The following is a 27,768-nucleotide window of genomic DNA, read 5'->3' on the forward strand; positions in this document are numbered from 1 at the left end:
GGAGTTGTAGTCCAGCAATATTTGGAGGGCCACAGGTTCCCCTCCCGTGATGCAAGGAGGCTTCCTTGACTGGTGTGGTTGGTCTCCATGACATTCTTTCTTTTGGCTAGAACTAGCTGGTGGCCCCCTGGCTAGATTCAGACCTGCCATTTCTTAGGTCCACCATTCAAGACCCACACTGGAGTGCTGCTGAACTGACACGGTTACTCTCATCTGGTTGCTGCCACCCTCACCTTTCCTAAACTACTACAGAAAGAAGCATTTAATTTCTTAGTCATAAACTCAAAGACTTTCTGGGTGAAGCTGAGGGGAGTCTGAAGAGTGGGAAGCTTACTAGACGATGGGCTTCTTGGGCACAATAAACTGGCCAACAGACTTCCAGGGGAATAGGGAACCTATGGCCCTCCATATGTTGTTATACTCCAGTTCCCATCAGCCCATCCCCATGGCAAATGGTCAGGAATGATGAGAGTTTTAGTCCATCAACATCTGGAGGACCATAGGTTCCCTACCCCTGTTGTAGCTCATCAGGGATGTCTGAACCACTAGCATTTAAGAGCATAAGGAGCAGAGACCCATACCCCACACTTTCACTAACAAACCCTTACACTTGATTCCTTGGGCACGGGCAGATATGGGATGGGCAGATATCCCCCAATTCTAACCAGAATTAATCCAAGAAAACCAAATGAATTACCTGGATGTCAGCTGGATGTATGGACATTAATCTGGATCTCCTGGATTAATTCTGAATCAGGCTTCTGGCTTGGTGGCCTCTAGTTCCCAGAATATCTCTAAAGATGCCATCTTGCACATGACAAGGACTAGAGCCTCTGGGCTGGCTATGTCCCTCCCAGTGTGGATCAGGCCTTTCATGCCAGCAGGGCCGGCGCTGGTGTGTTTGGTGCCCCCCTGCAAATTATAAATTGGCGCCCTTACCTTTTATAATTTTTTGTGTTCATTTTTCAATTCAAATGTTAGTAATTTATTATTAATTTTTCCAGGTGTTTTTTAAAAAGTTTCTGGGCTTAGGGGCACCTCTGGTGCCTCTCAAGTGTTGCACCCTCCTGCCATGCTTACTTTGCTTACTGTGTTACGCCGGCCCTGCATGCCAGCCCCATTGCCCGTCTGAGTTATGCAGGAACAGAGGAAGCAGGGAGGACTCAGTTCATACATGGGAGTGGAACAGCAGACATGGAGGCATTTATGTCCCAGCACTTTATCCAGGTATTGGGAGGGCATGATTGCACTAGGAGGAGTGCAGTCGTTATAGGGGCATTTGGATGTGTGATACAGGGTATCCACCAGGCCTAGGGACCTCGGGAATGGCATCTGTCCTTTTGGCCCTTTTGTTGGGGGAGGAGGTCCCATTTCAGTTATCTGGGTAAGTTTAACCAGAGGCCCCAAATATGTCCCAAACTCCCACCCTCAAATGCAGTTAAAAAGTAAAAATTTCCCAGCAGCTCCAGTTCCTTGCATACTTGTGATTGGCACTTGTTTCTGAGAAGGAAAAGACAAGATACATCTGCCTGTCTTAGTGTTTAAATATGTACTCTTCTTTACTAACAATGACCTTTGTACAACACAGATGTCCTTAAAAAATTATATACTTGTCAGCTAAATTAGCTAAGCCATTTAAAACCATTTGAGGGTAAACCAGTTTATAATCAAACCTATGTGTATTCCAGACATGCATAACCCAAGATGACATCTGATTAATAACATTGATTATTGATAAAAAATCTGGTTTTATTTTTTTAATTAAAGGCAAGTTGCTAGTCACATTTGTGAGAAAGGCAAACAAGCACTCAAAGGCATTTTCTGACTTCCAAAACAATGGAGTTTCCAGTTATCAGTTTGATCAGAGGCTAAAGGATCATATTCTACCAGTTTTTAAACAAAATGCAATAATTAACCTGTAAAAGATTTCAAAATCTTCTAGTTCCTCTACTCCACTCCATGCTACCCAAACACTTTCTGAGCCCTTCTAAAGTTCCTGCATCAGATGCTTCTCTGTAAATACCCATACAAGAGTGTCTTCCTATGTGTTTGGCTCTGATGTAGAATGGCATGACATTTCCATTGTCTGTGGCTTCAGATGTCAGATCTAGATCTAGGTTCATTTCTTTATCCCAGCAGCAACTTTAGGCATATCTAGGTTAATTTAGGACACATCTAGACTAAACATAAACAGATGGGGAACTTAAAAGCCATTTAAGTAAAACCTGACAGAGAATAGCATCAATTTGGTCTAGCTTAAACTGAAGTTAAGATGCCAGCCTCCACACTTGAGCTTTGAAGTGTGTAGACCAGCCTTTCCCAACCAGTGTGCTTCCAGATGTTGTTGCACCACAACTCCCATCAGCCTCAGCCAGCATTGCCAATGGTCAGGAAGATGGGAGTTGTGGTCCAACAACATCTGGAGGCACACTGGTTGGGAAAGGCTGGTGTAGACCATACAGAGTCTAAAATTGGCCATCAAAAAGGGCAATCTTGAGAGGTCAAACCTAACTACCCAGAGGCAAGGGTTTGTGGGTGTTAAGTAATTCAGAAAAACTTTTTTTTTTAAAAGGGGGCGTGGACAGGAGACAAAGCAGATGTCCTCCACTTTGAGGAACATTTGAAAGGTATTTGGAATCACCCCTTACCCAAAGCTAACAGAGAGCATCACTCCAAAGAAAGATGGGCAAAAAGGCATGTTGGCATTATCCATATGTAGGCAGGCAATAGGACATTACTTAGACTCTTCACCTTTCTTGGCCCAGATGACTAACCTGAGTGCAGAGGGCAATTCCGAATGCAATTAACTACCCACACTCCTATGTGGATACAATATTCAAGCTGTAGTTCACAAGTGAGGTAGTCTGGGGCATTTCTCTTTACTGCAGTGGAGTCCCCCTTCATGTTCTGAGGATAGTCTCTCTGGCCCTCAGCTACAAAATCGATCTGAACGTTCCTGCTTTGCCTCCATGGGAGGCTTATGAGGTCAGCTGAAATGGCGGCAGAGAAGGAAGGTGGATAATAATACAGACAGACATTTCACTGCCATCCTGGGCTCCTTTGGGAGGAAAGGTGAGATATAAATTCAATAAGTAAATCATAAACGCAGGTTAAAAACTAGGGAGAAAACACATTAATAACCTCTGCTAAAGCCTGGACTATATGATGTGAGACCTTCCAAGCCAGGAGCTATGTGTTAGCTATGTATTAGGGCCTGCCAAATGCTTGGCAACCTCCCTTTGTGCAAGTCTAGACAGGCAAGAACGCTAGGGGGTGGGCTGCCACCATTCATGGCTCATGGGTGGCACAATGGGGCTAGTAGGTCACAAGTTGTACAGACCAACATGATGATTTCAAACATTGAAGCCAGACAATCCAAAAATCCAAATATGCACTGCTCTCCAGGGCTCAGCTCCAGAATCTGATTCAAATGTAATTGCTGAGCCTAGGGATATGTGAAGAGAAAGTGTTTCTGGGCATGTACAGACCATCTTCTCTCCCATCTGCCTGGCTTCAATATAGGGAGAGGTCATGGGAAATGAGCCCTGGCGCCTCCTGTTTCAGAAATTAAGCCTACATGAAACTAAGCTTCCCATATATGAAGATCTAAGCTGTCTAAGAGGATTGCAATGTACTCATACTGACACCTTTACGATGGGTGATGATAAACAACCAAAGGAGATGAGACACGATTGGTCCCTGTGGGGCAGGCAATGGAATGGCCAAGTCTGATCCCGTCACAGTGGAATTCAAACCACAGGTCTTGAGACATCTAGAATAGTATTTTTACTAATCCTTGCAACTCTGAATGAGAGCAGGCACAAGACAGGGCGTGAAAAGCAAGGGGGAGAACTGGTGTCCTTCAAGGTAGGCATGGTGTTAAGAGAGAAGAGCAAGACAAGGTCCAGGAAACAAGACACACAAAATGTTAGAAAAGTAGGAAAACAAGGCTGAAGTCTGATTCCAGCCTGAAGGGTCATTGTGCATAAATATTATTCACAAAAAGTATCTAAAGTATGAATGGGGATCCTGTGTCGCCAACTAGATGTTGTTGGACTCCAACTTCCATTAGCCCCAGCCAACATGACCAATGGTCAGGGATGATGGAAGCTGTAGTCCAGCAACATCTGAAGGACCACAAGTTTGCCACCTCCGACCTAGAGGCTGGGTTTGACAATCCCTGTCCATTGCACAATCACAAGGCTAGGTTATACTCAGCAGCAGAAAGTCTTACATCTCAGGGGATGATGTAGATTATGAGGATCTTTGGTCATACACATGGAGACACATACATGGCGATGATCATTTAATATTGCCTTCCACAGCAACCAGTTGCCTTTGTGACTGCAGTCTTGAAAATTCATTCCAAAGCAGCTTGACTAGAATGTTGCAGTGCTAGTAAAAAACAACTTAATAATAATAAATAATAAATTTTATTTCTAGGCCGCCTATCTGGCCGCACAAGCGGCCACTCTAGGCGGCGTACAAGATAAAGTAAAATACAACATACAAACTACATAAAAACCCAAGAACTACAATATAAAATGAAACCAAACCCACCCATAGCTAAAACCAATGGCACCCAAAAGAAAAAAGAAAAAAAAAGCAGCAAAACAAAAACAAAACAAAAGACAAAAACCCAGGCCACCTCAGCCAGCCAGCTTATGTATCCCTCCAAAGAGGGACAGGTGATGGAAATTAGTCACAGCTGGCTGGGTACCTGGGACCTGGTCCTGCAGGAGGCACATCTGCCAGGCAGCAGTCCCACTGGGAAGGGTGGTGGAGGTGGTGTTCCAACAGCAGCAGCAACAGCAGGCCCTCCTTCCCTGGGTGGCGATGTTCTCCTTCTTCCTGCAGGCACTGGGTCTCCCAGGCCACCTCAGCCAGCCAGCTTATGTATCCCTCCAAAGAGGGACAGATGATGGAAATTAGTCACAACTGGCTGGGTACCTGGGACCTGGTCCTGCAGGAGGCACGTCTGCCAGGCAGCAGTCCCACTGGGAAGGGTGGTGGAGGTGGTGTTCCAACAGCAGCAGCAACAGCAGGCTCTCCTTCCCTGGGTGGCGATGTTCTCCTTCTTCCTGCAGGCACTGGGTCTCAACTTGGCACGACACTTCAGCCTGGCTTTTATGGAACTCCTGACTGACCCATTGAAGCCCACAGGTTCAGATGAGTTTTAGTTTAAAAGTGGCACATTTCACTTTGGAAAATATTTCTGCTGGCTACGTGCCTATATGAGGTTGGTAGCACTCCCTGCCACAAGATCAGGCTGCTGCCAAGAAAGGTTTGTAGTTTGCAGTCCAAAAAAGTGCATGTAGAATTGCATTGGTTGCCTGAGCTATTGTGGTAAATGTTTCCAGATGTGCGACGTAGAACTTCCAACTGCAAAGCTTGGCTAACCTGATTGGTATGCAGCTGCATGTGTGCACCATTCCATTCTCCCATCCATATCTGTGTCTTGCGAGGGAAAGGTGCTAGCCACCAAAGTCCTGGCTGCTGCTGATGGTAAAGGGAAAGAAGAAAGTAAGATAGATGGGCTGAGAGGGATCAACCACCCTCAGGCATAAGAACAGCCTGAACATCCAGCAGATATAGGGATGGATGAACCAACTTTTTGTATGCGCCAGGGACATTGCTAGGCACACAAAAGATTTGGGATGCACATTTGCCTCACAGCAAATCAAAATGTCTGGGGGCTGGGGTCTCACCAGCACAGCCCTCTGCAACGCACCCAGCATCCCTGTAGCCAGGGGTGGGAAACCTTATGCCCAGGGGCCAAATGCCCCCCTCCAGGTCTCTCTGTCTGACCTTTGGAATGCTCCACAGGCCACACCCCTCACTGGCCCTGCTTCATACCCTGAGTGTTTTTACCTGGCTGGCATGTGTCCTTGAATTCTGATCATGCCTCTTCCTTGCCCAGATGGTGGATAGAGAGGAGTGTGCAAGTGTGTGTAGAAACTAGCCTACTTAAGGTAAAACCATCGCTCCCCCAGCTTTTCCCTGTAGCCCTGCCCACCACTGGCATGTGGCCCTTGGAAGGTTGCCAAAAAGAGAATATGGCCCTCAGGCAGAAAATGGTGCCTTACCCCTGCTGTAAGAATTTTTTTTTTACAATAGCTTTGAAGGGGGGGAGGGAGGAAATCCATAGCCTAGTGCAAAAGATCCAGGGACTTGGCCATCCTCGGCCATCTCCCAACAACACCCCTGCTGTGGGCACTAGAGGAAGACCATAGCCAAATTGGATTCCCAAATGTAGATGTATTCTACAGGATGCTTCTCCGCTGAGCTCCTTTTACATTTCCCTAGAGCAGGAGTGAGGAACTTTTGGCCCTCAGAGGTTGCTGAACTACAACTTCCATCAGCCCCAGAAAGCATAGCCAAAAGGCCAGAAATGATGGGAGGTGTAGTTCAACAACATCTGGAGGGTCAACAGCTCCGCACACCTGCCCTATAGCTTGCAACATAATGGGTATTCCCTTGCTCCTTACAGGCTGTGGAGACTGAGGCCTTGTCTCCCAGTGCTGGGAAAATGTAGCAAAATGACCTTGCATTTTGTGTGGCCATGTGGATTTTGCAGAAGCAGGGAAAGGTGTCTGTCACTCTATGGCTGCTTTTTTGTAGAAGCAAAACTGAGAAAGGTGATCCCAAGGCATATTCTCCTGCATGGGCAAGGATCCATTTTACAGATACTGCCTCGCTTTTGGGCCTATGCTATCTAGCAGAGTAAAGGAGGACGGATCTGCATGGGTCATAAGGAGCTATGGCAAATATACAGACTTCAGACGAAACCGAAATGTTCCCTTCAGACGAAACCGAAATGTGTGTGCATTTATGGGGAGAGGGGGATAAGACAGAAAGCAGGAGGGGCATTTGTGAGGCTGGGACGGCTCCTGTGGCGGTTGCCTCCCCAGCCCTTGTGATGTCAATGACCTTCCAGGCGTAAACAGACAAAAGAGACCCAGGAGGAGCCATTTGGGAGCTCCCAGCGGCCCCCTTTTAAGAAAACGCAAACTCCCGGAAAAGGCAGGATCCAGCTCCATCAGGGCATGGGTTATGTCTGAGGCACGGTTAACAGCCGCGGAGTTGTAAACTGGTCCCAGACGAGGACGCTGATATGGACGGGTGGGGGCGAAGGAACGACAGAAAGAAACTTGAAAGTACATGGTAAAGCTCTTGCCGCGTGTCTGATGTGGTTTAAACTTCGGGGAGGGATTCTGTTGAGCCGAGGTGCCTCGGACTGTCCGCGGGAGATTCTCCGCGTTGGAAGTCCGTAGAGTCGATAGGCTGACTCCGTGCAACATACACGCTTTCAAGAAGTAGCCGGAGAACGGCAAATCCCAGTTTCCCTCTCTTGTTTGGAACGTGGAGGTGCTGGGATTTCCTCCGCGCGCTTCGCCCTCCCCGGGCTGGCGTCTGCCGCTGCAACAGGGACGTTACTTTGTCTTTATTCCGAGGGATCCTGCGAGGGCTTTTTCCCCTCCCCCCTCTCGCTCTCCCTCCGCCTCTCTCTCTCTGTGGTGTGTGCGTGCGTGTGTGTCGAAGAGCGAGATAGCTTCTATCTATAACACAAGCGGAATGTAGTCAGCTTGAAAAGCAGAACTCACAACTTCCCATTTTGCACATGAATGTTTTCTATCGCCCCCCCCTACCCACCCACCCAACGTGGTACAGCTGCGGAGCTATTGTGTGTGTGTGTCCTCTCGCCTCCCCCCCCCACTTCCGAAAAGCAGGCGGTTCCGACCATATATCTTGGGCCGGGAAGAGAATGCAACTCTGCACTAAAAAGCACAAGCCCAATCAGGTAAGTCCCTCAAGCCCAAGGCACGGATTAAAAAAATAATAAAAGAAATTAAAATTAAAAAGGGGTGGGTGGGAGAGAAGTGGGGCGAGGGAGATTCGCAAACCAAGGCAAACCCCTGGCTCCCCTAACACATCCCTCAATTGTACAGGGATCGCGAGAGGGTAATGAATAAATGGTTCAGATCATATTTGCCTCCGGAGACTAAAATTGTACCGCTCCCGCCCGCCCGCCTTCTCACACCCACCACCGCAACCAACAACAAGAAAACCCTCTCTCACCACCACCGCCCCCCCCCTCGCCTTTCTCTCCCCAAACCATGGAAAAAAGGCAAGCGAGCAGCAGCAGCAATGGCGTGGAAGAAGTGGGGAAAAGAGATTAGATTTCGCTTCTCTCTCATCAATTTTCTGTTTAATGTCACTGGTCTCCATTGTGGGAGAGAGAGGCACGTCATCCGGCCATAAATTTGAGATTATAGAGCCTCCAGCTCCGTCTTGGTGCCCTAATTGAATGGATTTACTCCACGCGGGCAGGTAGGGGGACCTTGGAGCCGGAGCAAAATACTACCGACTAAATACTAAATTCATAACAACGGCGAGAAGGACTGCGCCGCCGCCGTCGTAAAAGCAAATCCTCAAAACGCCTCGGCGGCGGTGGGGGGGGGATATCTGGGATCTTAGGCGCACACATGCAAAAACCATCTCCAGTTTCCGCTTTCTAGAGACAGAGAAAGAAAGGGGAGCGGGGGGGAGTCACCTGTATTCTAATATAGGCGTTTTCCAATCCACGACTTGGATATCTCCACTGTCCCCCCTTTTTTGCAGTGAAGTGGATTTTTTTTTGTTCCTGTGGTTTGTTAAACAGAACTTTGACCCAGGAAAGCAGCGATCTGTAAGTAATTGTTTTGTCTCGATTTGCTCTCATTGTTTGTATTTGTGAACTCTCTCTCACACACACCATCTCTCTCTTTTTTAAAAAACACATCGTCTTCTCCTGTTTTCCTTCCCATTAACTGCCACAGTAATGGAGATTTAATTCTAAAACGAGAAAACTGCCCTCTTCTTTCCTCGACCCCCAGTAGCACAGCGCCTAGCATTCCACCTCGCCCGGCCCTGGTGCCGCTTGTATATCTATCCCCCATTTTGTAACTCAAGAAGCGTCTTGCAAATTCTCCTTCGAAACCTTCACACACACGCACACACCCAACCAAAAATTTTTTTTAAATCACACAACGTCCCTCCTTCCCTCCCTTCAAAATGCAGTTTGCTCTGTATTACTTTAATACCGCAAGGAAACTTTATTCACTGAGGAAGAGTGCCATTTATTGCCCCCACGTTACAGCATTGTGTTTAGATAAGGAAAAAGAATATGTGTGTGATATGTGTGTGTATGCACCCATACGCCTCTCTCCATTTAAATCCCCCCCTAAAGGAGAAGAAATGGGGCTTCGTACAACCTTCTCTTAGAAAACCGAGTGGGTTCCTCACCGCGGTATCACCTCCTTTATCTTAAAATACATTTGAAATCGGGCTGCTGACAGGTTCTGCACACAATCTTGCAGGCTGCACTCAAAGGTACATTTCTTCGCCCTCCCCCGTGTTTCCCCTGCATAGAACTATCCCTCATTTCTAGGGGGTCCTTATTAAAGATTTAATAACCGAGGCGTTTTGCTTTGAATAGTACCAACACTCTAAAGAACAAATCCCTAGATCAAAACTCGGGGTGCCTCCAAGTTATAGCGGAAGAGACAAGAGCAGAATTGCCATCCAGATGCTGGAGAGTTTGCCGCCCCTCGCATGGAAGATTGGAGATTTACCTTTGAATCGAAACGCAAATCGCCCGCTGTCGCTTCCTCCTTTGTATAATAAAATCTCCAATCTTGAATTGCCCGCAAAAATATTTTTTAGTTAAAAAACCCGCTTCCCAATTGCTACCATCCCAGACGCAGTATTCTTTTCAAACCTGTTTTTAGACTCGGTTTCCCCCATCTGCTTTGTTTGGGCCTCGCTTTGTTTCCCGCTAGAACGGAAGAGTAATTGACAGAGCAATCCGATGCATGTTTACTCAGAAGTAGTCTCTATTGCGTTCAATAAGGCTTACTCTCTCATAAGAGTGCAGCCTGGTGCTGCAATCCTGTGCCCATCCACTCGGGGAGGAAGCCTGATTGAGCACGGTGAGACTTGCTTGTGAGTAAAAATGCACAGGGTTGCGCTGTAAAAGGAAAGGTAAAAGATCCCGTGCATGTAACAAAAAATCCTCTCAGAGATGAGTGTTTCTACATGAAGGCAAGTATTAACTTTCTACTTTTGAAGAGACGGAAACATACAGATACGTATGTGAATATATTTGCGAGTGTGTTTCTTGTTTCATTTCTTCTCCAAATCAAATTACCACTTTGGACCCTGCCGCTCGAGTTTCTATCGATGTCTTTGCAAATTCGGTATAGAAAGTATATTTGTGCTAGTAAGGAGATAGATTTATTTAACGATTTTTAATTAAGGGATCGACTTTTCTGTTAACAAAAGAGGTAGTGAAAGGACGGCCTGGCAAGACGGCAGCTTGAGGCGGCGTGCTCTAGGAAGGAGGCCCCAGCCCCAGCCCCAGCCCCAGCAGCTCCCAGACCCCGCGCCCTCGCCAATACGGGTGTCGTTGTTGCCGTTGTTTTTTCCTCGCCTCTTTCTGGCGTGCTCCCACATCATGCGGCTCCCACGTTCGTTGGTTGTCTTACTGGGTGAAATGCATCAACCACCACCGGAGAGGTGGGGAATCCGATGGCGGTTGCTTTCAAGGGGGGGGTCACCCTTTCTCTCTACGCGGACTTCTCTTTATTTTTTAATCCTAGAAACTGTGAGAAAGAGCATATCCCCCCCACACACACACACCAGTTGTTTGGCAACAGTGCAACCCCCAAAAATGATCCCTGGCAGCAGGCAGGGAGAGAGAATACTTTTTAGACGCAAGAGGGGGAATGGTAAAAGTGTGCCTGTCCGCGCGCACACACACGCTCGCGCGCGCACTCACACACATATCACGAACACACCTTCCAGAAACGGCGCGGGCGGGGGACGCGGGTCCGCAAAGAGCCCGGGCCTTCCTCCTCCGCAACGTGCATTCGGATCTTGTCCTCCTCGGCTGAAGAGGAGCCAGGGCAACGGAGCAGAAGGCGGCTTCCCCTCCCCAAACAACCCGAGGATTAGGCGGATAAAAGAGGGCGTGGGTCAGCGCAGGAAGGAGGCAGGGAAGATGGCCGGCCGAGCGCTCGCCCCGAGCCGGCTGCGCGCCGCTTTCTTTCCCACTGCCGGCGCGGAGGCTCCGCTGAAGTCGCGTCCCGGCGGCCTCTGGGCGTTTGGAGCCGGTGCCTTCCCTGGCCGGTCAACACAAAAGAGGCGCGGCGGATCTTTGTTTGCCTGTTGCCAAGGGAAAATAGATTTTAAAAGAAAGGCCGAGGTCCGGCTTCAGAGCTTCAGGAGGCGACCAAGCGGGAGCGGGGTGGGGGTGAAAGGGGGAGATTTCTCGGATTCTTTCTAACCTTTGTGTGGAGCAGGAGTCGAGACCGGCGGGGTTGGTTGCTTGGTTCTCTCGCCACATGATCTCGCTGGCGAAGACAGGGACGGGGAGAGGGGCTTGTTTTGTCTGCAGAGCCGGGAGGGAGCACAAAAGGCAGCCTGGGACAGACCAGCTTCCCTGCCTCCTTTTCTCTCCCCTTCTAGGATAGGCGAGTGAGGGGGGGTCTTTTTCTTTCTTTCTTTCCTTTTTTTTTCTTTCCGCCCCTTTGCAACAGGAAACTGGAAGCTCCGTTTCGGGAGCAGGGGGAGGAGGTTCGGGTAAACTGAGAAATTTAAAGGAAAAAGAACGTTTCTCGATCCCTTAAGGAGAGATGGTTTTGCTCTTTCACTGATTAAAAGACACAACAAACCTTGCAATGACTTAGGATTTCCCCCCCATCGACTGTTCAGCCTAGGATGACCAGTAATGCTTCGTTTGGGGAGAAGATTTAAAAAGAGGGGTATGAAACGATAATGTTCTCGGCCTCGGATTGAGCAGGAGAACGAAAAATAAAATAATGACCGTTCTCTGTCCTGAACACTGGATGGAATCTGGTTCCTCTGGAATACTTCACAGATGATATTTAATTCATTGATTATCTAGAGTCTAAAGGGAGGGGGGATCAGAGATTGTGGATAACTCTTGTCCACCCTTTTGTGGGGAGAGACAGGATATAAAACAGGAGAAGCCAGCTGCAAATACTAGACCCCTCCTTTAATATAATGCCTCCAGTTTCGAAATAGCAGAAACATGCAAACTTTTTTTTAAAATCCCCCCCTAATTGAGATTTACGTGGTACAATTTAACAACATTACAACAACAGTTGTATTCATTGCGGGAGAGAGGGGGTTGGTCGAACGGTTCAGCCGCGAGTGGGGAAGGGAAGCTCATCGAAATGGGCGGCGCAATCCAAGAGAGAAAAATAACATTAAAAAAATTAAACCCTGTCTTTTCTATTAGAACGTATTGATCTTTAAAAGAAAATTAGGAACACTGCTTAGAGCAAAGCTGCTGTTGCGTGCCCTCCTCTGTCTCCCTTACACACAGAGAATGTTCCAGTGACTTTTACTCTTTCTCCAGCAGTCCGGTACAAACCCTCGCCTATGTTTTTTATTAGAGACCCGTCAAGTTAAGAGTGTTAAAAGCTGCTGGGGGTGTGTGGAACGGGGGGGGAGGGGAACAGAGGAATAAAAACAGGGATGTGATGTCAGCAGTCACGGTTCGAGCTCTTGGATGGCTTCTAGACATTGTTTCAAACTCTCCCCTTATGTGCTTTAGGGTCCAAAAGACACTGCTCAAAGTTACGCGTAGGGGTGTATATGTGTGTGTAATCCTCTATAGGAGGAAAAGCCCCTCCTTAAGTCCCATCACCCAATCCGCTAAAGATCCAGTTGGTTTGCATTGATCCTTAAGGAGCCAACAGTGCAGAGAGAGATATGGAAGGTGCCCGCTTGGATCTTCTCGCTTAGTCTCTTCGGTCCCTGGAAGCCTCCCCGCTCCCGCACCTCTCTCCCCCGTGGGGGTAGGAAGGGCCTTGCGTTGCTACCGTCTCCTAGCGCGAAAGAGGGGGGGGCGCTTCTTAAAAAAACCCGAAGACGATAAAAAGGCCTCTTTAGGGCTCCCTTCTGCAAGGGGATTCTTGATGCTCTCAAACAAGGTTTGAAAGGCAGGGGTTGCCGGGTTTTCACATGGTCATAGGCTGTCCCGCCGCGCGGTATAGGTGGAAGCGTTCTGGCTGAGAAAGTGGAGATCTGGCGCGCTCTCGCTCTCTCTCTCATTCACACACACACACACACTCACACACACACAGATGGGGGCCTTAACTTTACACAACAATAAAAGTAGTTAAGCACCCGCAGCTACGCTCTCCCTTTCGCCCTCCCCGTTTAACCCTAAAGGGAACAAGGCAGAGGGAGAGAGGCCTGATTTCCCTTCCAGCAGGGCACCCTCTCCATCCGAGCCTGCCTTCGGAATCATTTGCTCCCCACCCTCTTTTGCGCGTTTCAGCCTCCCTTTCTTTGTGGATGTGAGTGCGCGGGGGGGGGCAGTTCTCCTCCCTCGGGGCTCCCACCCACCCGGCTGGGGCCCATTCAGCCAAAGGGGCCCTAATGACCGCTTTAAAAGTTCCGTTTTGTAAATCCGCGCCGCTTGGGTGTGTGCTGCGGCGGCTATTATCTAAGTTATGCCTTTCTACCCAGCTGCACACACATCCTGGCACTAATTATGTGTTTATCAAAACAGGCACCCTTTTGACATGTCACAACATGTTTGCGGGAAAACGGTCTCTCATCTCGCCCCCCCCTCACAGAAGACTCTCCCCACCTCACCCCACCCCCTTTCCCAAATCTTGCTTGGATGATGTCTTGGCTCTAAAGAGGGACGGTGAATGACGAGCGTGATCCGAATAATATTATTTCTATATTTGCAGGTTGCGTGTGTGTGTGTTCACAGGGAAGAGTGCGTTTTGGGGATCTGTGACCTCCTGATCTGCACCAAAAGTGCGACCCTCAGCTGCTCCAGAAAAGCAAGAGGGAAGGTTACATGCTCTATCCCTATTTATTTTACTTCTTAAAATAACGTTCGCCCACTCCTTTCGCCTCTTGCCCCCGAATGCTTGCCCAAAATCTCGCCCACTTGCCAACTACAAAGGAAGTTCTACTCTTGCTTATTTTGAGGGAGAGAGACAGTCAGGTAGACAGACACAGAGAGAATATTGTATCCTAGCTGTCTGTCTGTCCACCTATCTCCAAAATGGAAAGAGAGATTTGGCTAAGTCTGGTATCGTTTATTAAACTTGCTTTAATTTAACCCAGATGGGCGGGTTCCTTGATAACTTCACACAACAAACACATTGAATTATACTTGCAGTGTGTGAACACACTCGGATATATTTAGCTACAAATTACAACTCTGCATTTAACAGGGCTTCGGCTAAAGGTTTGGGGGTCCAGAAGCTTTGAGCCTCCTTTTTTAAATCCCTAGATTTTTGGGATGGCCCAGTGAAGAACGCTGGGGCAAATAAAATCCACACCCGGCCATCTTATTCCGTCACATCTACAATATCTTCTCTTTAAATCTATACAATGCTTTCTCCCTGGGTTTGTTCAGTTCATCGGGATTTGAGAGGGAACCCGGTTGACTCTCCCTATGGTACGCACCGCGTGTATGTAAATATCGTGTATTAGTGTGTCTGTGTGTAATATACCTGCACTAAAATTCTAGATGGGTTATAAATGCTCATTACCTCTGAGCAAAGAAGGACCCCCTTATTTGTTAGAAATCACTTCTTGCTGTGAGCAAAGCACACTCACCCACACACAGAAACGCAGGCACACAACCTGCCTTACAAGCCGCAGAGACGTCTCTTTTGAGATTAAAAATGTGTTGCAAGCTCCGTGCCATATCGGTCTGTCTGCCACTATAAACTTTATCTATTTAGATTTATTTGATTAAGAAATTTGTCAGTTTTCCTTTGTATATGCATAAAGAACCAGGGCTGGGGATCCCTGACTAGTGCAGAAAACACATCTTGTTTTTGCCTGGGGGGATCTCTATAGAGAGAAATAAATAAATAAATTTTAGAGTGGGGGGGGAGAGAGGAATTTGACCAATTAGATATCTTGACCTGGTTTGATCGGAAGAAAAATGAAGAGGATCTATTTGGATTCCAGCTCTTTCTCTCCTCCCTCCTCTTTTCCCGGCAGATTGGACTTTCCAGATCATTTATATTCCTACTTCTGCCGAATCTGCTTCAATGGACGCTTTTTCTCCTCCTGAGATCGACGCTTTTTAAATTTTCCCTACTGCTCTTAACAGTCCCTATGAATAATGCAAGCGCCTAAATTCTCCAAGCTTTAATCTCTTTCCCCATCCCTCCCTCCCTCCCTCCCTTTAATAATAATAATAATAATCTGTGTATTGTAGCAGGGGACAGGAGTAGTAAGAGAATTTGAATTTGCCTAGTGTCCCGGGCGCTGGATTCAGAACAACCTGTGACTTGAGAAGAGTTGCCCAGACTTCCCTTCTTGCCTCAGCCATGTCTATTTCACTTTGAAGGGGCCTTTCATTATCACAATGAGCTGGCAGAGTTTGGGGGGGGGAGATTAAATTAGATGGCCCAGCCCAAAACATCCAGCCTGTCGGTGTCCTACATTGGGCAAAGGGGTGAATTTGGAGCAGGGGGAAATAACCCCTCTCGGTCAACGAGGCTCTGGATATTCGGCCACAAAACTGGGGCCCTCGTTTACATGCAAGTCTGCTTAACAAACCTGGGCTGGCTTTGGCCGATCAGCGTGGATGCTTCGGAAGAGCTGAGCCCATTTAGGGGTCTCACCTTTCTTAGGACTCGGGATCCCACTGCTAGATGCTGTGGAAAGGGAGACGCTGAATGGACCGGCAGCAACTTTGCTGCTAGCTCTCATTGAAACCTGGCTTCCCTGCGCTAGTCCAGCAGCGTCAAAGTAACAGTGGAAGGGGACAAAGAAGAATTAAAACCCGGCAGAGCAATTCTAGTATTTACTTTGTGAATGTTGCTGGCGTGATTGTTTGTTTGCTTGTTTTGAAGGAAGGGGTGGGGAGATGAAAGGCCTCACTCTGCTATTCCATGGAGCTGAGCTATTTTGGAATAAGGAGCAACCTTTTAAAAAAGAGGGGGCATCCTTCAGAAGAAAGAACAGTAAGCAACTCCCCCCCCGAGTTTTCAAAAGTACAGGCCAGAGAAAGATATCCCTTGGAAGCTGTGTGTCCAAACACACACGACCTCTGGAAGATGTTCTAGGCCTACACTTAACAGATGGGGGGAATGAGATGGGAGAGAATTGGGTCAGTAAGAGTTTCGTGTGCAAGGCTAAAGGGCTTGTTTATTTTTTTAACTGCCCCCCCTTCGAAAGGCTAGGTTCAGTGTTTTGTTTTAAAAGCATTAAAGGGCGCGCGCGCGCACAGGCGCATAGACACGTACGCACGCATCCACTGGCGGGCGCGCAGCCGACCCCCCAGCAAATAGAATGCCACATAAATTGGAATTCTACCCGTCTCCCCTTTGTCCTTGTTAGATAAGGCAAGAGGGCAGGTTTTAAATAATCAGTTCAGTGGGACAAGGGAGGCAGCTGTAAAGCTTGGGGAAAAGAAGCCTTGAACATCAAACGCTGCCCAGGGGAGGGGCCGATCTGAGGCACCTTTGCCTGGGAGGAGGACCCGTGGAATACTGTTGGATCTGCCGAGGAAACAAAGGGAGGCTCCGCCGCCGCCCTGCACAAATCTTAGCTCCTCTTGAGCCGAAGTCCTCGGACTAGAGCGCTCGAGGGCTGCAGGTGGGAGCCCAGAACACTGGTCAGTGGTGGTTCTGAAGCCACAGGCGGAGAGACCCGCACCACGCGACCAACGCATATATTACATGCCTTTCCTCCTTCCCTCCATCCCCCAGAAAGAAAAGGATATGGTTTTGTGGGGGGGCGTCCCCCCCTTTAAATCCTACAGTAGTCTGTTTTTTTAACACGTGAAAGAAAACAGGACATATTCGCGAGGGGCTATTGGCAGCAAAGGCGTAGCACGTGCTTGGCCCACACACCCCGGAGAAGATAGAGGGGTGCGTGAGTGTACGTGCATGCAGAGATCATGAGGTGGCTCGTGGCTTTAACGAGAGCTGGGTTGCCTACTTGAACAAATCGCGCTGGACAGATTTGGAGCCCACCGGACAAATACTTTTGTAGACGGACCCGGAGACTCGAGGCGGTAATGGTTAAATTAATTTATTTATTTATTTTTTAACCCAGAGATCACTTGGATGTAGTAGGTGCACATTTAGGATCCGAACGATACGTTCATTCGTTCATGCCTCTCGCTGACTCTCCAATCCACCTACCTCGCAAACCCCAGAAAACTGGAGTCCTGAAAGTTTGTGAAATGTACTGCCTGGACAGTTTGCCCCCCTCCGCGCCGCTTCCTCCTGATTTCCAATGAGCTTTTGGGGCTAGAAGAATTAAGAGTAATTCTTCCTAGCAAGAAATTGTTTCTAATTTGCTCGTTGACCAAATAGCACATGGACCAATGAACGGGGCCCAAACAATTGCATTAGGCGAGGCACCCAACATACAATTACCCAAATGCAAAGATTTGCGTCTCCCAACCCTTATTAGGCAATTATTTAGCGTGCTGAGTTAATCCATAATTTTATTTAACATACTGGGGGGCGGGGGTCCCCGTCTCTCTCTCTCTCTCTCTCTCTCTCTCTCTCTCTCTCTCTCTCTCTCTCTCTCTCTCTCTCTCTCTCTCTCTCTCTCTCTCTCTCTCTCTCTCTCTCTCTCTCTCTCTCTCTCTCTTCCAGATGGAAAGATATTAAATTGCAATATTTTAACACATTTCCCCAGAGTGTGACGTTAGCTGAGGCCTGAGAATTTAAAATGATTGCATATTCATTTGGACATGAAAAGGAGATGTTTTCATGTTGGCTACCTTGAGCAAAAAAAAGGGGGGATGGGAATCTACCATTTCCTCCAGTGCCAGCTGCTTAGATACTGAAGTTAAGGTGAGGATTGATCTCCCAACCTTTAACAATAGGAAAAAGATGCAAACTGGGTGCACAATAAAGGTCTACAAAAATGGGGAAGGATATTGTGGTCTTAGATCGCAAGTTAGTTTTGTGGAACAGCATAACAATAACAACAATAATATAGGATCTACAGCATTATTTGGAGAGCAACATAAAAAAAAGCCGAGTCCCTGCCCCAAGGAATTCACAGTGTATATTTTCACAGCGAGGAGATAATTGAGAAGGGAAAATGATGAAGGGAGGAGGGAGTGGCGAGGATAGTAAGGAATTAATTTCAAAATCCATATTAGGGCAATACCTTTATTACGCCAACCAAAAACGTCACAAAATAGTATGCAAACTTTCGAGTTCTCCAGAAGACTTGAGCAGGGCAGATGATAAACAAAGCAATGGCGGTGCGGAGGAAGGAAAACTGGTCTGGTGGTGAAGCGGGAGTGTGTGGGTGTCTACATTGGGCCAAAGTCTGAACGCAGATCCAACCAGTTAGCCTTCATTTCTGCTGGGGGCGAGAACCAAACAATCTGTTCTTTCGAGTAGTTCGTTAAGGATCGGAGCGAATGGATTTACACGACACTGAAAAGAAAGTTGGGCTGCCTGCCTAAAAGTGCACCCTGCTAGCCCGATCCTAAACATGGTCAGGGGTGTGTGAGAGAGAGGGCATTCCATCGATTTCACTTGACTCTGACGAACAGGGCTTCACGCGCATCCTAGTCCAGACCTGCTTTCATTCCACCCCCGCCACTTCTATTTCACAGAATAGCAGATGAGACCATGCCGTGTACTAGGCTAAAGGCAGAACGTTATACTGAGATTCTCAAGGCTTTTTGCTTGTTTTGCTTTAAACGCGATTCCTCGAAAGGGCCTTTCCAAAGGGGGTGTGTGGAGAGAGGGAGAGAAAGAAACTTAGCAGGATCTTGCTGACCAAACAGGAGTTCTAGCAACTGCTTTCAAAAGGAAGGGGGGCAATTTAGCTTTTAAATCTGGCCGTGCGAGATGAACCAAATCTTCTTAACGTGTCCCGAGATTAACGAGTTTAATTCTCTGCATGGGACTAGCTATATTAACTGAGTCCCAAACGTGCCTTAATTGCAGCAGCCCAAGCCTACGCGAGGCTTGCTAGCGAGTAAGCGCCCACTGGGCCCAATTCGGCGTACTCTGGAGGTAGAAAGTGCTAGGATGGGCTCCAGGGTCTTATTTCGATCCTTTGGTGTCTGCCTGGCCTCGATCTATTTCTCCCATCCAACCCCTCCTCATTTCTCGCCCTGAACCTCAATGCTTCTCAACAGCCCCCTTTTAAAAAGTGAGAAGGGTGAGCCTGACTGTAAAGGGGGTCCTTGGACTAATTCTCTCTCTCTCTCTCTCTCTCTCTGGGGGGGAGGTCGGGCGATCCTTCTGAAGCCTATTCTAAATATTTATTTCTAGTTGCATTATCTTCGCTCTCTTATGGAGGAAGTCTCAGGGAGATACCAATGCTCTGCTCCTGTTAAATTAAAAACATTTGTTACTTCTGGACAGATTTTTTTTTAATGGGGAGGTTGGGGAGAAAAGCTGTAACTTCTGCTGACAGTGTAGTGCGGCCCCTCTAAAAGCTAAATAGAGTTTCGCTCCTTCCCTCCTCTTCCCCCCGCCTGTAGCTCCATTCCCTTCGTGTAGAATACAAAATGATCTTTAAACACACACGCGTGCGCGCGCACACACGCACACACACTCCCCCCCCTTATTGTGTAAGTGAGCAGGCAGAGTATGAGTGCACTGGTAATTTGCCAACAGACCTCTGGTTTATACACTAGTCCTGTCTAAAGTTATTTGCTGTAACAACTGTTTTGAAACAATAAAAGAACAACCAAAAAATAAATACATCCTCAAACCCACTCCTGTTTAAGAAGTGAACAGAAAGAAGGGGACGGGCTGGGTGGGGGAAAGTGTGCTGTGAAGATATGGAAACAAAAAGAGGAATCTTTGACATCCTCCTCAATTATTATTTTTCAAATTTTGAGTCTGGACTGAAGCGGAAAGAGGTTTTTCTCTGCCCCCGCCCTGCCCCGCCCCCTGCAAGGTCTAAGATTGTTCTGATCGGAATGCTAGAATGGTTAAAACAGAAAAAGGAATAAACTGAGAGGCCTCATGATGGGTGATTTATTTATTTAGATTAATCCAATACAAGTTGGGTCAGAATCATTTCTGATCAGCTTTCGCGTCATCTTCGCTAGGAGCCCATATTGAATCCATCCCGCCCCCAAATCTCCTGCAATTTGTTAATTTCGTGGGGTTTTTTGTTTGTTTGTTTGTTTTGGTAATTTGAAATGCTTTTATTTTTTTTAAAAGCCTGTCTATATTATTGGTTCGTGAAATATATTTACCTTAAAACATAGCACACGCCGCCGCTAACAGTTGTGAGATTTTTTGCAACCCTTGGCCTACGGCAAGTGACCAAATACAGCTCTCGGGCCCTTGCCTTCGGCTTGGAGATGGAAAGGAAAGTGTCAATCAAATGACGCTTCAATGACCAGGGACAATCCCCTTTGCTGGACTGGCCTTCTTCAAGAGCAATCAGTCACTTTGCATTAATTACCCTTCCATCCATTCCCCACTGCAGGGCAACTGCAGCTTTCGCAGAGACCTGGCGCATTCATGACAAAACACCACCTGAAAGAATGGTCAGCAACCCTCCCCCGCTCCCCTCAAAAGCCCCCACCCCCAACAAGAAAAGGGTGGGGAGAGACCTGAGAACTAGTTCACATCCCACACTTCGAAGTTTTGCAATCTTCCACTGCTCGCGTTTTTTAAAAACAAAAACTCTGGAATCTTGGAAAATAACTCCCCCCCCTCAATTTTCCTTTAAGCCGATAATCAACTTTGTTGAGGTTTCCCGCCAAAACCTTGGGCTGAAACTCTAACCCTGTTTACCTGGGATTAAACCCCACGACATTCAACAGGATTTACATTCGAATACACATGGCTAGGATTGTATTGGGAGGAATGCAGTCCTATGCATAGTTGCCCTCTAACTGAGTGGGATTTACTTTCGAGTAAGCATGTCTAGAATTTGACTCCGTAACCAACAGTTTCTGGTCATGTTTCAATCCTATAGACTTTCCTGGGAGCAAACCCCACTGAATGCAGTGGAGCTTACTTCCGAGTAAGCATGCATGGGATCGCGCGGTAAAAGTTGTACAGTTTGCAGGATTCACTCCGGCCCTCCCCCAGCCCCCACAAGCTAGCCACATCAAATTGGAAGTAAATCGTATATATTTCAATGGGACTTCCTTTGCTGTGTTTTAGGATCGCTTTTTGCCTTCCTAAATATGCCGACCTGGAAAGGGGCCCAGACAATTGGAATTTCCTTCCTCCTAGTAAACGGGTTTGGGATCGAGGTGTCCAGCTGCTATGCTAAATTCCCTTAATATGAAATAATAATTCCGAAATCAAACCATTTAGCATTACACTCCCGACAACCACCAACCAACACGCGCGCGCGCACAGAGAGAAAGAGAGAGAGATCAAGGAGCAAAGTTGTGTTCAGACTTTGCCAGGTCAGATAAACGTATAAGTGGCAACACTGTAACGTCTGAAGGTGGCCATTTCCCTTTATCCATTGACATCTGGAGAGGGGACAGGAAGGACCGAGAGAAAAACCTCGAAACTATATTTCCCTTCTCATCTGTTTACGGATGCGGAGTTGAAAGGTCCTCTTTGGACTTTAAGGCACAAACCTTGGAAACCAGCAGAGAGTTCTCGCACAAACACCCAAGACTTTGGGGTAAGGACAACCGAGTGTTTCAGTCAAATTGCTGTTGAACTTCCGATCCACCAATACGGAGACAGAAAGGTGGACGCGGGTCTTATCTTACTACTGAGCCACGGTTAAAATGGGGCCAGACATTTCCTTGTGAAAAGAAATGTAAGGGCGGACAGTATGGAGATCTCCATGATGGAAATACAGGAAAGGAAAAGGGGCATTTAAGGGATACCAAACCAGAATGGCTAAGGTATGGTGTGAAGGTATGGTGCTGAACCTAAGCAGGTCTGGATGACCACATTGCATGGTTCCTTAGATCGCAGGGCAGAAGAAAGGTGGGATACATCAACGTACAAAAATAAAACGACTAGACAGAAACCCCAGTTCTTTCTTTCCTTCATTTGTACTTCAGAAAATGTAGGCTAAGTATAATTAGGCGGGCAGGCAAAAAGGAACGTATAAACGTCGTCTCTGTCCCCCAGTAGAAAAACCACGATTCAAAAGTTTATCCCGTTTCTTATATGGTGACCTGAATTTTCCTTAGACCAGTGAATATTTCTTTAAAAAACACCACCACTAAAAATCTCTAGCTTAATTTGGATTAATATACCTTGTATAAAATTTCTTTTCAAAACGCTGAGTCTACTTTCTTTTTGTTTGTTGTTTGTTTGTTAGAGACACGGAATATATCGGGAGGCAAGTAGAATTGCACCCCTTGTGACGTAGATTGCTCCACCGCCCATGTCCTGACTAAGGGCATGGAATGATGGATGAGCAGAAAGATGGGCAGATTGAAGAGATGGAGGACAACACACAGACAGACACAGACAGAGTATCTATCCTTATCTTGTGCATGTATACATGTGTGTCATGTGTATGTATGTACTTTTTAATCATGGAGATCCTACGGAGAATTAACTTCTCCTTTTCCCACATCCCTTTTTAAATCTCCGTGTCCCCTGGTAGCGTCTGGTTTTCTCCCGGTCTTCAAGTGAAGGGACTAGCTGAAAGTGCATTTCCCTTTCAAGTTCTTCCTTCTCTTCTGTCACTTTTTGTAAGAGCAATTCAAGAGCCTTGACTTGCATTTCGAGGTATCGCTCCTTCTCCTTCCCACCCCCTGGCCACAACTGGCTCCTTTTCGAAACCCTGTTCCGTCTTCTCTTCCTTTCATTCCTTGCTTGCACGTTTGTAAATTTTTCTTGATGCCCAATTTTGATTTGCAGTAGATTTATCTTTCTCAAAAAAACCCCCTCTCTCTGTGTATACATATAATATATATATAATATCTCGCCTATAAAGTAACTAGGCCCTCGGGAGTTTCTTCCTTCTTGGAGATTCTCTCTTACTGCGCAATCCTGTGTGAGCTGTACTCGGAAGTCAGTCCCACTAGGTTCACTGTGGGGCTTACTCCTAGGAAGTGTCTTCGGGGTTGCATGCAGCTTCATCGGGTTTGTGCGCACCCGCACACGTGTGTGCCTGCATTGTATTTACCGCGTGACCCCTTTACACTTGAATATAAAGACAGCATCAGGCCCCGAAATGACAGTATGGCAGGAGCGGATCCCCACAGTCTGTGGACTGGCAAGTAGTTTCCAGTTGTGCCGTTCCCTACAGTTAAACGCGAGGTGACTTCGATAAACACCATCATCATTATGGTGAGAATTACAAGCGCTCACACATATATTTCGCGTGCCTACACACCAGCGCACATTTGCTCTTTCTTGGTCCCCTTAATTCAATTTGCCCCACCGGTTAATGAATAGTTCCATTGTAATCTAATATTTCTAACGGGTTATTTTGATTTATTCTGCATTTTCAAATCAATCAGGCTCCTTTTAATTTTTTGAAAAAAACACCGTAATAATAAGGAAGAGAGCATCTTTGCGCCGCCGCACCAGGAGCACACACGATTTTCAACCTCACTCGACCACTAGCGTTGACATTTCTCGCGTTGAGCTTCCATGCATATTCCGCTGTTGCAAAACTCTTCTCGGAAATATCCTAAGGCGAGCAATTTTGCACACTAAAGATGGACACACGTGAGGCCCCATCCTGAAAACTGGGGACATCTCGGAACCGGCTGCAGATGTAAAGAGTCAGGATCTAGACTGCGTCAGAAAACCGTTCGGTGCGCACATTAGACCCGTTTTCCTGGGGCAATCGCGCCCAGGCCAGCAATACGAGGAGCTTCATCCTGCGTTTCTCTTTCCTCATCGTCATGGAGCACCCTCTGCTCTGCTCTGCTCTGCCTTTCCTTCTCCCTCCCCTTTAAATGCTATAAACGTCCTGGCTGTTTTACCCATTCTGTGCTGCTGCAAGGTCCCTAGTCCCCAGTTCTGCGAAGGGAGGAGAGGCTGAACGTCAGCCCACCCCACCCCCCGTGCCTGAGCACCAAACCTGCCTTGAATGAATGGCTTTGCTTTCAGAATCGCTAATAGTGACTCAGTCCGTTTCCCCTTTTCTTTGCTCCTTTTGATCCTCTCCACTCTTTGACCTTCTTTTGGCTCAAGGGACAGTAGGCTCTGCCTCGGGGGTGGGGGTGTATTGGGGGTGTGTGCTGGAAACAGTCCCCAGCTTATCTCCTTTCATCAAACCAGCCCCGGGCCCCCTGCAAACCGCGGGGCCAGTAATTGCTTTTTTCAGGCAGCCCAGTGCGGACTGGCGAGCAGCCAATCAGCGCCTTGTTTACACTGGGTGATGGACAGCGGGCTGGGGGACTGCCAACCAATCAAGGCATCTCCTGGAAGTGGGGAAAGGAGGGTTGAAAGAAAGGATGGGGGGGAGGAAGAGCAAGGAAACTGAAGGCTATATAGTTAACCTTTACATCGCCAGTGCAAAATTGGAGGCTTGATGTAGTGCGCGCGCGAGCGCCATTCGATTATTGAAAATAGATTTTAAAGAGTGTGGAATACAGAAAGGAGAAGGGAAAATTATCCAGCCTAATTAAGAAGCAGAACGGCAGCCAATCGAGATAAGCGTATATTGTTGTAAAGAAAAATCTATGAAGAGAATCGTGATTACAGCGTGGTTTGGTTTGGTTTTAATTTAAGCGAATGAGTTGGAAGGAGTTTTTCTTTGAAGTTGGGTGAAGGATGGGTTTAATGGTGATGTGAAGTGGGGGAGAGAGGGAGGGAAAGGGGGAAGAAATGACTGTATAAATAAATAGAACTCGATTTATGGTAACCCACCTGGGAGTTTGTATGTGCCTTTGGCGTAGAGGGAAAGAAGGACTTCCCTGTCTCTGACAAAGCAAAGCACATGTTTAAGGCGCTCGCAAGACAGTTCCCACCCACTCTCCTCGTGACATCGTGTCCTTCAGCTCTTTAAAGACACATCCTCAGGCACCGAAGATCCGATGATATGAAATGCAAGGGACTGCTACCTATGAGGCCGTAAATCTCTCTTTTAAGTGTTTAGTGGGTAAAGGCATACATCGTCTGATAAAAAGCTGCGACAGAGAGCAGGCACCATCGTAAACAATGCGCTTTCCTCGCACTAATCTGTGCAAGAACGGCTCCCTTGCGATAACTCGGTTCCGTCCCCTGCAACACACTGTCCAGTCTAGCTAAGCGAAAGAAACAACAACGACAGAAACCCAACTCTTCACCACCAGCTGGCGTGGGTGCGTGTGTGGGCTGGAGCCGCGCTCTGGTAGGACTCTATCTCCCCATTCTGCAAAGCTTTCTTCCTTCTCCCTCTCTTCGCACTGCTACGTGTCCCCATTCAGCAAAGCAAAAAGGGAGCCGCGTAACTGTAGGGACTTGAATAAGGCGCCATTGGGTTGAGTAGTAACCCTGCTGCTCTCTGATTGGCAGCTCCCTGGCCCCACGCCAGCCTATTGGGAAGCCTGTTTACGCAGGGAGAGTGGCACGAGCTTATTACCGTAGAGGACCAGGCGTCCAATCAGCGAGCGTGCTCACCCTGAGTGAGTGGCACGAGCTTATTAGTATGCAGGGAGAGTTGCTTGCAGGACTGAGCTGCGAGGTTGGGGAAGCTGGAGCCCGCGACAGGCTCTTTTTTCCTTTCTGGAAGGAGCAGCAGCTAGTGCATTTACAGTGCAACAGTCAGCACAGTGCAAATACCAATAGGAATACAACAAATTCCCAGTCACTGATTTAATTGTGTTGCGTTGTGCAAGGAACACCCCTCCCTCCAGTAAGTAATCGACATTTATTTAGTATTTTTTTAAAAAAGTGTATTATTGGGGTTTTTTTAAAAAAAAAAATTAATCAAGTATACTCTCACGGTGGTCAGGTCTGAATTATTTATTTATTTATCCCCCCCAATATTGCTAGCCGAAATTATTTGGGGTTTATTTTTCCTTTAAAAAGCTATTCGGACACGTGAAAATGCTATATGTAACAATGGTATCAATCCCTTAGCTAAATTGTATCAGTTCCTTCACTAAATTGAATATAATCTTACGACATCCTTGGGGGATGGATGCATATTGTTTCCAACTAAAAGAAAACCCGCGAGATACGTGCATGAGTGTTTATTTTATTTTTCAATGGTTACTATTCCCTGGAAATTTTGTACCCAGCTCCGGGTAGTACTGATAAATCCCGCGATTGTTAGCATATTTCTTGCTGGACTTGTAGTAGTTGGGTTGTGTGTGTGCTGTTTTAATGGAGATGTGAATGGCTGCTTTGCAAGGAAAACAAATACAGGCATTGTAGTAATTTTTGAAACAGAAGGAATGCATGCAAACGTGTAGCCTCCCTTGTTTAAAAATTAAATCACAATAGGTGGTTGCAGGCGGGGGATAGGGTTTTCTGGTCAAAACGGAAGAGAGTCTGCGACCTAAAGTGCTTGATTCATTCGGATTTCTGAATTAAATTAAAGGACTTCTAACTGATGCGTTTTAATTTATTTATGCGCCTGTGCATATGTGTTTCTGCGCCTATATGCTGATGTTACGTAGGAGAAAGCCTTTTAAGTTTTGCAGTGACGAGAAAAATGTCGCCGTAATGTTGAAAGGAAATGTTTCATGAAGACTGGAGGTAAAGGCCCTTCTTCGTTTGTTTTGGTTCAGGTTATAAGGTTGAACCCTGTTGTCTTCCACGGAAGAGGAAGCTTTCTTGAAATGGGGCAGCTGAGTGATTGGCTTTGTCTCCTTCCCTCCGGTTTCTTCCAGCGTCCGCCTGTCCTTACATCTCGGAACCGTTTAGCGATAGTTTTATTTTGAAATGCGTGGAAGGCGTTTGGTGATGGTGTTTTCGGGAACCTAAATACCCAGCAATTTCGGCCTAGCTCTCTTAAAATGTGTGTGTGTGTGTGTGACATGCACACACAGAGCGATTTGGCAGATAAGAGGTGTGTGCGCGCATCTATAGGAATATATAGATATGATTTCAAAAAGAGTCAAGAGACGTGTGTGTGGTGGCGGGGCGGGGGAGACGCTTTTGGGGCAGATCTCTCCCATTTCTTTGCACGCCGATGCTGCCTGGCGGAAGCTTTCGAGCTTCTCGGAACTGAAAGATCCTTCCGATTGTGGCCGCCGAAGAGGCCTCTTCGATGGGCTGTAGAAGCACCAAGCTCCACCGAGGCTCGATCTCTCCCTTCTTCCTGCAAGGCCCGAGAGCAATGCGCCGAAGCGTTTGAAAACTCGCAGGATCTTCTAGTTTTTTATGTATCCAACTGTCCGAGAGAATAGATTTCCAGCGCAAGCAAAACCCCGGAGACTCTATAGAACTGGCAAGAGAGTATAAAACCGAATTGTTCCACTTTCCCCCATCTCTCTCATTGCCCCCATTTCAAAAAGGGAGGAGGGGGCGTTTCTCATTGGAACCGAACCGTGCAAATTTGCAACATCCTTTTGTTCCTTTGCAACGTCTGAATTCTCCTAGAAACCTACTCGCAAGAGGTTTGTTCTTCTAACGAATCGCCTTATTCATTTTGGCTATGCGGAAGACAAACCCTTCTGGACCGAAGCCTCCTGTAAGGTCTTTTTGAAACAAAAATGAATGCAGATAAACAAGCCCCTGTGCATCTGGCAAGAGGAAGCCTGATTTCGTCCTTACCCTTCGGCTCTTGAAGCAAACCTTCATTGCGGTACGTAGTGGCGCGAGCGCCTTACTGGCGCACTAATACCGAAAGTTTCCATCTGTCTACGATCGTGATTTCCAATCAGCTGGT

At 47.2% G+C, this 27,768-nt stretch overlaps 1 protein-coding gene across 10 annotated transcripts in view; it reads left to right on the plus strand.

Moving 5' to 3' along the window:
- The first annotated feature begins 7,042 nt into the window (after positions 1–7,042).
- The window catches only part of BAHCC1 (BAH domain and coiled-coil containing 1), a 132,212-nt gene continuing 111,486 nt past the window's right edge, over positions 7,043–27,768 (plus strand). For 4 of the 10 annotated variants that reach the window (XM_061615743.1, XM_061615753.1, XM_061615752.1 and 1 more), the window contains exon 1: positions 25,592–25,785. The gene's annotated coding sequence lies outside the window, so the exon portion shown is untranslated. Of the gene's footprint in view, positions 7,165–7,703; positions 7,802–8,157; positions 8,690–16,628; positions 17,075–22,345; positions 22,463–25,591; positions 25,786–26,692; positions 27,685–27,768 lie in introns of those variants that run through there. The other 6 variants (XM_061615746.1, XM_061615745.1, XM_061615744.1 and 3 more) reach the window with 6 other exon arrangements.

Source organism: Rhineura floridana, chromosome 3 (assembly GCF_030035675.1).
Source record: "Rhineura floridana isolate rRhiFlo1 chromosome 3, rRhiFlo1.hap2, whole genome shotgun sequence".
NCBI lineage: Eukaryota > Metazoa > Chordata > Lepidosauria > Squamata > Rhineuridae > Rhineura > Rhineura floridana.